General features: G+C 39.7%; 1 long non-coding RNA gene across 1 annotated transcript; it reads right to left on the bottom strand.

Annotated features, from left to right (window-relative positions):
• Positions 1-1,612: 1,612 nt before the first annotated feature.
• On the bottom strand, positions 1,613-12,122 carry LOC149805772 (uncharacterized). The gene is made up of 2 exons (XR_016419784.1): positions 11,949-12,122; positions 1,613-11,623 (listed from the first exon to the last, which is right to left on the bottom strand). It is a non-coding gene; the product is annotated as an uncharacterized LOC149805772 (long non-coding RNA).
• Between the last annotated feature and the right edge of the window lie 663 nt (positions 12,123-12,785).

The following is a 12,785-nucleotide window of genomic DNA, read 5'->3' as shown; positions in this document are numbered from 1 at the left end:
ATATAACTCGAAAACTGGCTACAACTGAAGGAAACGACTTGACAGCAAGCATTTTTAAGCCCAGACTGAGATCTCTCTAAGCATCGCTATTAAAACTAAGTAATGCGCAATTTTGGAAATGCCTAATTGTGAAATAGAGAATCACGTGATCATGTTTACATATTTAAAAAAAAAAACCACGTAGCCCCAGTATGATCTTAATAAAGCCAATCATTTTACTCCGAGAAAAAGATGTCAACTTCACTAAACCTATTTACAAGCCTATGGTCACGTATTCAATACAGCTTCGATCTCACGCTTATTATTCCCACAATAAAAATAAATTTAAAAATAACTTGTTCACGTGGTTGTTACTAATTTTAAATTAAAGTCGGGAACAAGGTCAGCCTTATGTGTTTACTAAAATGAACAGTCAAGGTCAAACTATTTTCTGGAAAAAACACGAGTTCCTAGTAAACAGAAATACATTATTTTGACATATAATGAAATTAAAAAAAAAGAAAGATTTTAAAACTTACAAACAATTAAATCAGATATAAATTAAATCAAATATACATAACACAGACGATGCTTGACGATACTTGTTTCCAGACGAGACTTGTTTGCCTGTGTCGCTCTACGGCTCTAAAGAACCGTTCAGTCGTGTATCAAAAGCGGACTCTTCTATAATTCCAGGACCAACATGACCATTTATATGTACACAGACCATTCCATTTTAGTATATATCGAACGAATGGTGTTGCTGTATATGTTTATAAAAATGGTTTTACACTTTCCGTGCGTGAAACGAATTATACAATTTTATTAACATTTTGAGACGCTCACTTGAAAATTCATGGAGCTACGTACGCGGATATCATTCGCTAGGCTGAGTTGAAAGAACTATAGTCGAAACGTACGACATATTAGTGGCCTTCTACGACGTGCACGACAGCACGTAGAGATTTAGTACTAATTAATATTAGTACCCCTTCTTCGTGGATTGGGTACTAACGTGAGCTTGCGTGTATCAATGGAGCAGCAGGGTATGATTCACACGTCACTTTTTCAGTTTACTATACAACAGTTTAAACATGTTCCTTCCATATGCTGAAAGCAATTAAATATTCTTCATGTTTAATACATATTTATTTATTTATTCATATTTAATACATATTTATTTATTAATTAATATTTAATACATATTTATTTATTAATTCATATTAAATACATATTTATTTATTAATTAATATTTAGTACAAGAATCGCTGCGAATCATTGTAGAAATACATGTAAAATACCGTTTACCTTCTTTATATAATTTATCTTATGAATCGTCTGCCATACTAAAAATCAACCGATAACTACCTCTGTTTTCAACCTCGTTTTTTTCTCTCTGCCATATAAAAACATTGCCGCTTTGTTTGGAAACGTATACATTGAATAAAGTATCGTAGTGTTTCCAAATATGGCACAGAAAATCTTATTTCGAATACGAATTACCACGAGAATCCCGTGTTATCTGTCATGGTGGACATGGTACGGTTAGCGTACAAGTAATTTACATGATATAGGTGTGTGTGTGTGTTGTAACAAGATAACCGGCTATGATTTCGGATTTATAACAGAACACTTTTGATGGTGATACAATTACAATGTTTAATAATGAATGACTTGAATGAGAAAAGAATTATGATTATAACGTGCGTGTAAAAGATCCAAATATTGGACAAGTTAATATAACCGCACGAACTTAATAATGCAACAAATGAAAATACAAATAAATGACCTTTCACAGTACAAGAACAAAGGTGAATGATTCATAGTAATTTCACACGAGGAAAAGAATGATGTGTTTTACTCAGATAGTGAAAAATGAAGTATTTTACTCAAATGGTAAAATGATGAAAACAAAGGGGCAGATCTCATACCAAATATCTTTACAAGCCCAAAGACAATGGGTATTACAAACCCAAAATTAGCCCACGGCAAAAAGATTACACGTATGGAGTTACACACTCCGTCACCAGCACAATTGGCTATACAAGTCAACCAAGCAGTCTGAATTCCAGGTAGTCACCGACCACCATTCAATTCCTTGGTCAATCCAGCAATCAGCGCCCACCAATCTTTCAGCAACGCCCGATCAACTGCTACTCAACCAGCAACACTTTTCACTCAGCTTAAAGTCAGCTGTGGTTCATCTTTACAGCTGTTATGGTCAACTTCTGTGATTAGCTCTACAGCTGGTACCACGTCAACTCCGATCAGCTCTATAGCTGCGACTTTGATCAGCTGAAAATACATCTAACACCATGTACTATGCATGACACGGGCATATACGATAAAACGTAATGACGTTGTATACTGTACGTTATAGGCACAATAATTACAAAACAATAAACAGGTTCAGAAGTGAACTTTCCCCTGCCCGATAAGAATCCTACACTACTTAAAGTTTCTTTAAAATGCAACTTTATATTGTTAATATAAATCTCTTGCTAAGTCACAAACAAGAATATAACATATTTGCATTATACTAGGTAAGCCGAAGCAACATAGAAAATATACATAAACAAACGTGGTAGTACAATAGTTATAACTTATAAACAAGAAATTGATAAATAACTTAAATACCTCTACAGCTGAAGATGTGCAAATCCTTAAGTAGACCGCTCACTGACAAGACGTTCCGTAATGCGAAGATTTAGTCTTACGGTGAGGCATTTATACACAGACGATGCAGCCCATACATCGTCTGTGCGCTGAAAGTAATCGGTGTGTTTCCCATCGAAAGCACTTCGCACGTGCGGCATAGGATGAACCGAACTCACTGTTTCGAAATATTGTACAATATACATAAATCACCCTCGGATATCGTTGTAGACAAAAAGCGAAGCCGGAGTACATGTATTTAATAAATAAAGAGTACCTTTTTTATAAGTCTTTGTTATGACTTGGCTGGGGTTCGAACCCGCGGCCTGTCGCATCCGAAGCGGACTCTCTAACGATTTAGGCCACAAGGGCAGTACCTGATAAAAATTTAATAACTTTATCATAAGGAAAACTTACTGAAAAGCACAACACTACTTAAGTAGTAGATTTTAACTCAAGTCATCTTTTTGCCTTTGGTAATAGTTTTATTTGCTCCAGTATAAGGTATTTAATCAGATCGTAGCTTCATCGTAGCTAGTGGAGCCTATGCTACATCACCGAGTACGTAGGGCGTAAAGGTACAATGAAAACAGTGTAAATGTAATGGGTACAGAAGGAATCAGAGTTACATATATACGGCCAGAAAAAGAAAAAAAAACATACATAAATGTAATACACAACGTGAAACACGAGCCATATATTCTGAACTACACTATGTTAACCAGGTGGCTTATAAAACACTGAAAGATTTTCCACGCGTCTCTAAGGTTAGAGTGAATGAAAGAGGAGTGTAATGGTGTTTTTTCTTGTCTGGTCAAAGATAAAAATTAAACTGTATAAAATCATAAGAATAAACCGAAGCGATTTTTGGAAGCATGCCTAAAAGTGAGAACTAATAAAACTGATTTTGATATTCCTGAGCGTGGAATGCTATGTGGTGATGTGTTTCACTGATGAGCGTCGTATTACACAAACAAATAAAACAGAGTTTGGGACTCAAAAGTGTTTACTGCCGTGCAGTGATGTCACCAATGAGTATTGTATTACCCAAAAACACACAGAAACACATACAAGTGTACAGAGGCGTAATACTATGAAAACAACCAATCCTGATAGATACTCGATATGTTCAATAAAATGCAGAAAATGTGAACGATTTATGTTTCGTGTTTGATGAATTATTAAACCAATATAATGAAAAGAATCCCATAATTCTGTGTGATCTGGATTTTTAATGTAGCTTTAACAATTTTTCAGTCATATAGCTACGATGCCTGCAGTGTGGCAGTTTATAGTGATGTCTAGTACTGGGGCATCATGCCGCAGACATGTAGCATGATGTCCCACCCAGTCACATTATCCTGACACCAGGCCGACCAGTCCTAACAGTAACCTCTTAATGCTGAGCGCCAAGCGAGGCAGCTGTTAGTACCGTTTTTGTAAGTCTTTGGTATGACTCGGCTGGTAATCGAACCCACGACTTCCCGCATCCGAGGCGGACGCTTTAACCACTAGGCCACCGGAGCGGTCGACACCAGAATTAACATCTATCGATGATCTGAGACTAAGGACAGTACTGACGTTTGTTGATATTTATAGACCTAAGACATCTTTGTAACATTCAAGTTCTTAAATAACAGTTAGGGAAAAAAGCCATTTAAAGAATCTAAACCAGACTGTGGTCGTCTTAACGATCTGTGATCTAATGAATCAAGGAGTATGCAATCATTGATTTCACTGGTATTCGGCCTACACCAGTATCATAGTTTGAAAGATTGCCCCTTAAACGCAATCATTGGTTAGTAACTTAATATCGACGCGGTACGTCATGGAATAAATATGGAGATACTGTACTTTCACTCAAAACGATAATTATAGCTATATGCGGTCTCACGAGTAGCTAAGGTGTACTGCAATCATCAACGAAGTGTTTCTGTTTTCATGTGGTATTATCGTATCTAACTGCTTACACCTAGAAATGCTGTTGCATTATACGAAGGCAGATCGAAGTCTCTTGTTAACAGTTGTACGAGAGTATAAACAGTATACAGATGGTAGCTGCGATTATCAAACGTGTGACAAAAATATATGAAAACGGTGCCTGCAATTAAATGGTATTCGGAACTTTACGGTTTGTAAAACATCTCGTCTATCCGACAGAAAATAAATGATAGATTTTACATAATGCACACAAGTAGTGAATAGGGGCGATTCAGGGACTAGGCAAGTACTATGGAAAAAAGTGAAAATTGCATATAGGGACTATGTAAATTAACATTAGGCAAATAACATTAGTTTTCCATAGTCCCTGAGAATTTTTCCTATACAGCATAGGCATTATAGGGACAAGGGGATATTACCGTGGTTAAAGAACATTAGTTTTTCCCATTGTCCCTATAACTGGACAAATAGGACAAACATCATAGGCATTATAGGGACAAGGGGAAAATGGAACAGGGTCGGGACCCTATTTTAATACGGTCCCGACCTTATGGGTCTATGGAAATTGAACATGGGGAATTTAAACGGGGACGGGTCTCTATTTTTTTTTATAAAAAAAGAGGGGTAGGCATGAAAGTCAAGGTCTTTTCGAGGCATGTGAAGGGGCCCTGAAAAGGGCCTTTGGTTTTCTTCTTCTTTTTCTACTTCTATTTCCTCCATTTTTTCCACCATCCCCTTATCTTTCCCAAAATTCCTTTCTTCTTCTTCTTTTCAGTCTGTCATCCAGTCATGATGACCCATCGCTCTGAATTTCTGTTGGATCTTCATCCAGTTGTTATTCAATCTTTCAAATTCTAATTTCTTCTTCTTATCCTCTTCTTCCTTTCTCTCTTTACTCCATTTTTCTTTTATCTTCATCACTTCTACTTTCATTACCTCTCTAATTTGTTCTTCTGCTTTTATCAACTGGTTAAAACCACACTTTACGTACCACCAGTCAGTCCAATAAAAGATATTTTCTAGGAAGCTCCTGACTTCTATGACATGATCCAAGGCTTCCTTTAAACTACCTACTCTCGCGTAAGGTGGGCAATGAATCCTCTGATTCTTTCTACTTCTTCCTCAATCATTCCCCCTATTAGGTCTTTTGCTACTCCAAGACTCTTCACATTGTTCAGGCTACCTTCAAATCCTCCTTCCTTATTCAGTCTTTCTACTACAGAAGTCCCATCCATGATCCAAAAATAACTATGTCTCAAATCGTTAAATAAACTTGTCACTGTTGCCATGTTCTTCTTTCCGTTATTCCGTGGAATGGTGCGAACGACGAACACTATGAGTTCTTATAGGAAAAGCGCGGACGTGAAGGAAAACATCCCCTACTTTTGTCATCTCATATTATATCCACACATGACAAGCAGCAAAATCAAACCCAAACCATACTATCCACACACGCCAAGCAGCAAAAAATAACCATAATCTACTATCCACACACACGCAAAGCAGCCAAAACAAACCCAAACTATGCTATCCACACACGCTAAGGCGCAAAAACATATTCATAATCTAAGATCCACACTAACCTACCTGAGCACTTGCAAAGCCTAATAATCTACTATCCACACAAACGTACGTGAGCTCTTACAAACACAAACATATACACTCACACTAGGAAAAAAGAGTCAGTGTTTACATTCACACTACTCCACATACACACATTGGCAAATCGATTAGTATTTCTTTTCTAGAGTATGGGTAGCCCTGAAAAGGGCTGTTTTTTTAAACTCCAGGGCACCTGGTTAATGGTTACACCTCCCCTGGCACCGCAGACACATCTAAACCTCCCATCTTTCTCCCAGTTTACTCTTTTGACTGGGAGCGCAGAGGGAGGATGATTGGCTTCAGCACCCCAATCCTCTGTCTCTGGAATATTGTACGACATCGTCTCTCCTATTTTCTTTTCCCCCTCTTCTTTTTTCCTTTTTTGCTCCTCCTCCTCTTTTATTTTCCCTTCTTTAACAATGGCCTCCGCAGCCAGCTCATTCACTATACGCCTGGCATATTCCAGGTGCATCTGGAGTTCTAGACGTTTTACAATCCTTGTATTCATTGTCTTTTTGTTAACGAGTCAACGATGGGTAGCCCGACTGACGAATAGTTTCTTATTTATACGAAAAGCGCGGACGTGAAAGAAAACATCCCCCAAGACACAAAACTTATATTACCCACATTATGGTCTAAAACGCGCGGACCTAAAAGAAACACTCACTCACTTTTTTTTACTACCCATTACTAATTTAAAATTTTCATTAATCACTTAAATAAATAATATACTATCCTCATACGCAAAGGAGTCAAATCAAACCCAAAATCTACTATCCACGCACGTCAAACAGCAAAAAAAACATTATTATAATATACTATCCACACAAACGTACGTGAGCGCTTACAATCACACGCATAAACATATACAATCACACCAGAAAAGAGTGAGTTTTTATATTTACACTACTCTACATTTACACATTGGCAAATTCATAATTATTTCTTTTCTAGAGGTTGCGGTAGCCCTGAAAAGGGCTGTTTTTTGTGTGAACTTGAAGCTATGGCAATTATTTAGGTTCTTAGATTGCGGCCTCCTCTGACGATAGGTTTTCTCCCAGGATAAGGTCTGCTTCTTCGGAAAGAGAAGAACTCTTTGGTATCGATACGATAATCGTCAAAGCCTCTGTCCGGTTCTGGTTGCTGCTGCTGCTGCTGTTTTTGCTGTTGCTGCTCTCTCTGCTGTTTCTGAAGTCTGTACTTCTCTGTCCATTCTTCTTTCTCCCTGTTAATTTCTTCTCTGAAGAGCTCTTCTATCAGGTCTTCAGTGACTTTTAACATTCTCACATTCTCTATCTCTTCAGGCTTTGGTATCAGACTGTGTCTGACCCTATGCAAATTCACGTAGGCTTCGTTTAGCTTAGCTAGTCTGGAGCACATCTTCGTAGGAGGATGAGTCGATAATGGATGGTTAGACTGGAGACTGCCCCAGTTTTAAAGTCAAAGCGCGGACGTGAAGGAAAACATCCCTAAACGGTTTTCGAGTCGGAACGTTCAATGAGTGTCATGAGAGAGATAGAGAGAAGTCAAAGAGCATGAATCAGGATACCTATAGCAAAACAAACCACAAAAGACATTTTTTTCTTCAAAACACATTTTTTATTCAAAATCACTTAATACTAACAAGCAACAAATTTTTTCAACAATAACCATTCAGTATAACATCAAACATTTTTTTCTTCAAATCACAAACATTTTTTTAACTAACACATTATTTTGGACAAGGCTGACAACGTTGTGAATGAAATTGTGATTTCCACTGTTGGAAGTCATTAGTCGTGTGACTGATGTCGTTTCCCACTTTAGGTAACACTTCCACACGAAGCACGTAGAGTCTGGCTTCTTGAATGATAGTTTTGTAAGTGGCATCAGCAGCAGCCATCAAATGGAAAGAGGCACTGCTACGGTTCAGTCTCAGGCGGACATCCACTCCGTTCAGCAAATACTTCTCTTGTAACCACACGTCCAAATGCAAACGATCCATCAGTTCTAAAGTGCGACTTCTAGCAATTTTCGTTCCTCGTTCTACAAATCCCGTTGTATTTTGGTCATCCCCAGCAACTGTAATGTTGTTGAACTTAGTCGCTTTGTCAGGTTATCATACCACGCAAGCATCCAGATGAGTGTTCTTGGCTTCTTTTCCGTACGTCAAGAGATTTTCCAGGTACGCTTGGTAATGGTAAGAATCCATGATGCTGCTGACCAGTTTGTTATTCAAGTACAAGTCCACTTCGCTGAACAAGGAAAGCATGAAATTATTGACGGGAGCTACTACATCATCATTATCTAGGTTAGTGTTGTCCGCTTCGGTTACTTTCGCTTTCAAGTACAGGTAACTGCTATTCAGATCGATGTAATCTTCAGGTTGTCCTTTGATTTCAAACTCGATAGGAGCGGAATCCGTCAAAGAGGAGACGGGATGAAATTCCACCCACTGGGATTCTTGCATCGTCATCATAGTGGGTGGCATTGCAAACAGATCCAGTTCCGACTTGGAACAAGCGCAAGATTCTCGGTGCATCATTTTTCTCTTTCTCAATACTTTAATAATCGAAAACGTCTAAGTCTCGGACGGTTCTTCTTTTCTTTGCCTTTCTAGCTTTAGAAGTGTGAAGTCTGGTGAAAGGGTGTTTTCTTCGTCGTCTCTTTCTGCCTTGTCCTTGCTGTGGCGTCAGGGAAGTAGGAATGCCTGACTCGGTAGCATGCAGGGTATTTATAGGTGTTTCTCGTCGACCCAAAAGGTCTTTGCCCGTTTGCAGCAAGACATTTTTGCCTGCCCTCATGAAGGCTTCTTTGGGATTTTGTTTGTCGATGATGACATTTTGGAGAAATTCTTTGCCTTGCGTCAGTGCGGCATCTTTCAAGGCGTGCAATCCGCGTGTCACCATCGGTTTCAACACGGGAGCCACCGAACGAAAAGCCGATTTTAACATGTCTCCTAAACCGTGTCCTCGCTGTCGAGCAACCCCTCGGTACACTGGATACATGACTTACAAGTCGTTAGAGAACCGTTTTCGAAAATCGAGTTTCACCGTGACTTTTCCTTTGGTGAATGAAATGTTTTGTCCCTGATCTCCTTTTATAACAATGTTGACCGTGTCCGAATACGACTTGCTGACCTGCAAATAATGAGGATGTACAAATTCGCGGTGAACGTGATAAGTGTTTCCACCTTCCTTGTCAGCGACCGTGGCAGAATCCACTTTGAAAGGAATGACACGCAGTAACGGTACGGAGCTGTGTCCCACCAGTTGTACTCCACCACATCGGAGTACACAAAGATCAAATTCAGTCCTTGGTTCAGTTCTACCGGGGCACGAAAAAACTTGGCAAAATAATCGTTGTCGGAAATGACTGGTAATTCTTCTTTTTGTTCTACTTTCTGCCTCATCTCCATGTCCCCGCCCAACATGGCAAACAATTCAGGACAAAATAAAATGGACATGATTTTACCCCCCTCAGGAAATTTCATCAGGAAGCGACGAGCTACTTTATGGTACTCCAGGGTGACACTTTTTTTGACACTCTCCAAAACTTTAAGAAACACGACATTAAACCTGGAGGCTATGGTGCTCACCAAATGTTGACCACTAAAATAATAGCCTGGGGAAATGAGCAAGTGATAGGTGGTCCACTTTTAGTTTTTTGTGCCAGGGATTTTCTTGTCATATTTGCCATGGGTATCCAAGTACTGTTGCAATTGTTCGTCATGAACTTACACCGTAAAAGAATTTTGATTGGGAAGGACATTGAAGACTTGGGTCGGGTGAATGATTTCCACTAAAACCACTTCCCAGTGGGCTTTGTGATCTAATTGGATGGCCTGAGGTAATTTGGCCGTGTAACAGCACAACGTGTTGTTGGGAAACACCTCCATGGAACTGTCACTGGGTAAGGTTAAGTAAAATTGGTTATGGTGACTCATAATTCCAGAGTTCTGTGGCTGTCCGAGGGGTTACTGGAAGTCAGAGGAGTGTCTCCGCTCAAAATGGGGTTGTTGTTGTTATTGGAGTGGTGACTGACACTGGCACTGGACACAAGGTTCCCGTTGTTCCCATTGGAAGAGAATTTCAGGGAGGGATTGGGAAGCAGGTAACCGATGCAATTGCTTAATAAAATGGTCCACATTTGTTTGTCTCCTTGTTGCAAACTCAAATTGGCAATGGCTGCACCGATGACATAATACACCACAAAGATTTGGCAGAAAAAGACGATTTGCGTTTTAGGCACACGTTCTCCACACCACACCCACAAGGGGTGTTTCTGTAAATCTTGCAGAGAAGAACTGGGTGAAGGAGTGGTCGCCGTAGCTGCGTCTGTGTGAAAGGGCATGATGGTCACTTCTTTTTATAGTCGATGACTTGCCAAGCGTCGATCCAAGAATCAAAACTGGGTGGGTATCCCTTCCAACGTACTTTGACTTCTTTGACACGTCGTTTGCCCACTTTACGGGTTCTGCGTTCGAAAATGCTTTCGATGTCGTACACGTCGTCTTCTTTTTGGTGACACGTTGTAATTCGGGCAAATAAAACGTTCCTTTGAGCACTTCTCCGTTCATGTCTTCCAATTTATAGACGGCAGGATGACGGCCATGCACTCGCCAGTGACACGAAACAATTCGGTCGTCCAGTTAGGTAAGTAACCTTTGTCGAAAGTGTAACAAGATAACCGGGTGGGATATTTCGGATTAACAACAGAACACGTTTTGACGACACCGATATATATGATTTAATGTGGCGATTTATATGAATAGTGGATTATGAAGATGTGTGCGTATTTATAATCCAAATATTGGATCTATTTAACATAAAAACGCACAGTTTCAAAGATGGAACAAAAAATACAAATATATTAGTTCAGTGACCCGAAAACACAGGATAAATGATTTCACAAATGATTCAATAATGGAGAGATGAATATAGTTCACTCAAATAGTAAACGATGTAAGTCTTTACACATAGTAAAAAATGTATTCGCTCAGGTAGCGAAATTATGTCACTAAACATAAGGACGGATATACAATCTATCCTCCCAGTCCTGAATAAGACACTGGGTCTTACTAACCCAAAATTAGCATACAGCTAATAAAATACATGTGTGGAGATGCACTCCGTCACCCGTGCACCATATCCGCTCCACAGCTCCTCCGAATCAATTTCACAACTGCTATAGACTCCGGACCCTCGGAATACTATGATCACTTGACCATTAGACCCTCCGGACACTTGAAATATTAGACCCTCCGGACACCCTGGTCCTTTGACGGCTCTACAGCTGGGTCACCTTAGTCACTCTGGACACTCCGGACGCTAGACATTAGACGCTCCGGCACCTTAAACGCTCCGGACACACGGACGTTTCTACACTCAGACAACACCGGACACCCCGGATATTCCTACCCTCAGACAACACCGGACACCCCGGATATTCCTACCATCAAAAACAGCTGAAAATATACCCGATACAGTGTACTAAACTTGATACAGACATAACGTAAGGACGTTATACATGGGAAGTTATAAAGATTATATTATTATGGCAATTACAAAACAGGTTCAATAGTAACCTAACCCTGCTCGATAAGACAATAGTAAACAATTCTTTATAAAAATAATGTAGCTTCACATTACCAACATAAATCCTGTACTACGTTGCAACAAGAATAAAAAGAAATGCACGCATTATGCTGTATAAAGGAAACTATATAACAAACATGCAAAGGTAAATATGGAAATACACTAGTTATCACTTAAAACCGAAAAATTACCTACCCCTACAGCTGGAGTTGTGCGAATCCTTTAAGCAGGCCGCTTGCTGACAAAACCATTAGTATTGTAAAGGTCCTTTACATGCAGTAACGTATTTATACCTTTAGAATTTTCGTTTTGCTGTATCGAAAGCACCTTGCACGTGTGGCATAGGACGAATCATACTCACGATTTCGAAATACATAGACCATATTATAATCACCCTCGGGTATCGTTGTACAGCGAAAAGAAACGAAACCCGAGTACATGTATTTAATTAACATTTACACCATTCCGTGACAGAAAGTGCATTTGGTTTTGCCAATGCGTACCCAATCTCCTACGGCCAACACTCCACTTTTCTTGGGGACAGCCCTCGTCGGAGACGTACCAAACAGGCGATCAGACACCAGCACTTCGTTCTCGGGAGTCACCTCTAGCGGATACGTCCAATGCTTCGATGGTAAGATTGGTTGTACGCTTGCACCAGGTGCGGTAAGATGTCGATGTACTTCAGAGTGTGGTGATGCGTAAAATATTTCCACATGCGTTCTTTCAAAGTGCGTTGAAAACGTTCCACGATGCTGGCTTTGGTTTCAGGATTCTCGGTGGTAAAAAAAATGAATGTCACGTTTCTTTAATTCTTTTTGGAAAGCTTGGTTAAAAAATTCTGTACCTTTGTCCGTTTGCCATCGAAGAGGGTGACGACCGCCTTGTTTCAACACCCGTTGCAGGGCTTGCACTAGCTCACTGCTCGATTTGGAAGTCAAGGGTACGACCCAGGCAAATTTGGAAAAGACGTCGATGACACAAAACAAATATTTGTAGCCGCGATTGTAGCTGGCCAAATGAGAGACATCG

Source organism: Sinohyriopsis cumingii, chromosome 2 (assembly GCF_028554795.1).
Source record: "Sinohyriopsis cumingii isolate HCF-2022 chromosome 2, ASM2855479v2, whole genome shotgun sequence".
In the NCBI taxonomy this organism is placed as follows: Eukaryota; Metazoa; Mollusca; class Bivalvia; order Unionida; family Unionidae; genus Sinohyriopsis; species Sinohyriopsis cumingii.
The sequence above is the reverse complement of the archived record's forward strand: the minus strand, read 5'-3'. Positions and strand labels throughout refer to the sequence as shown.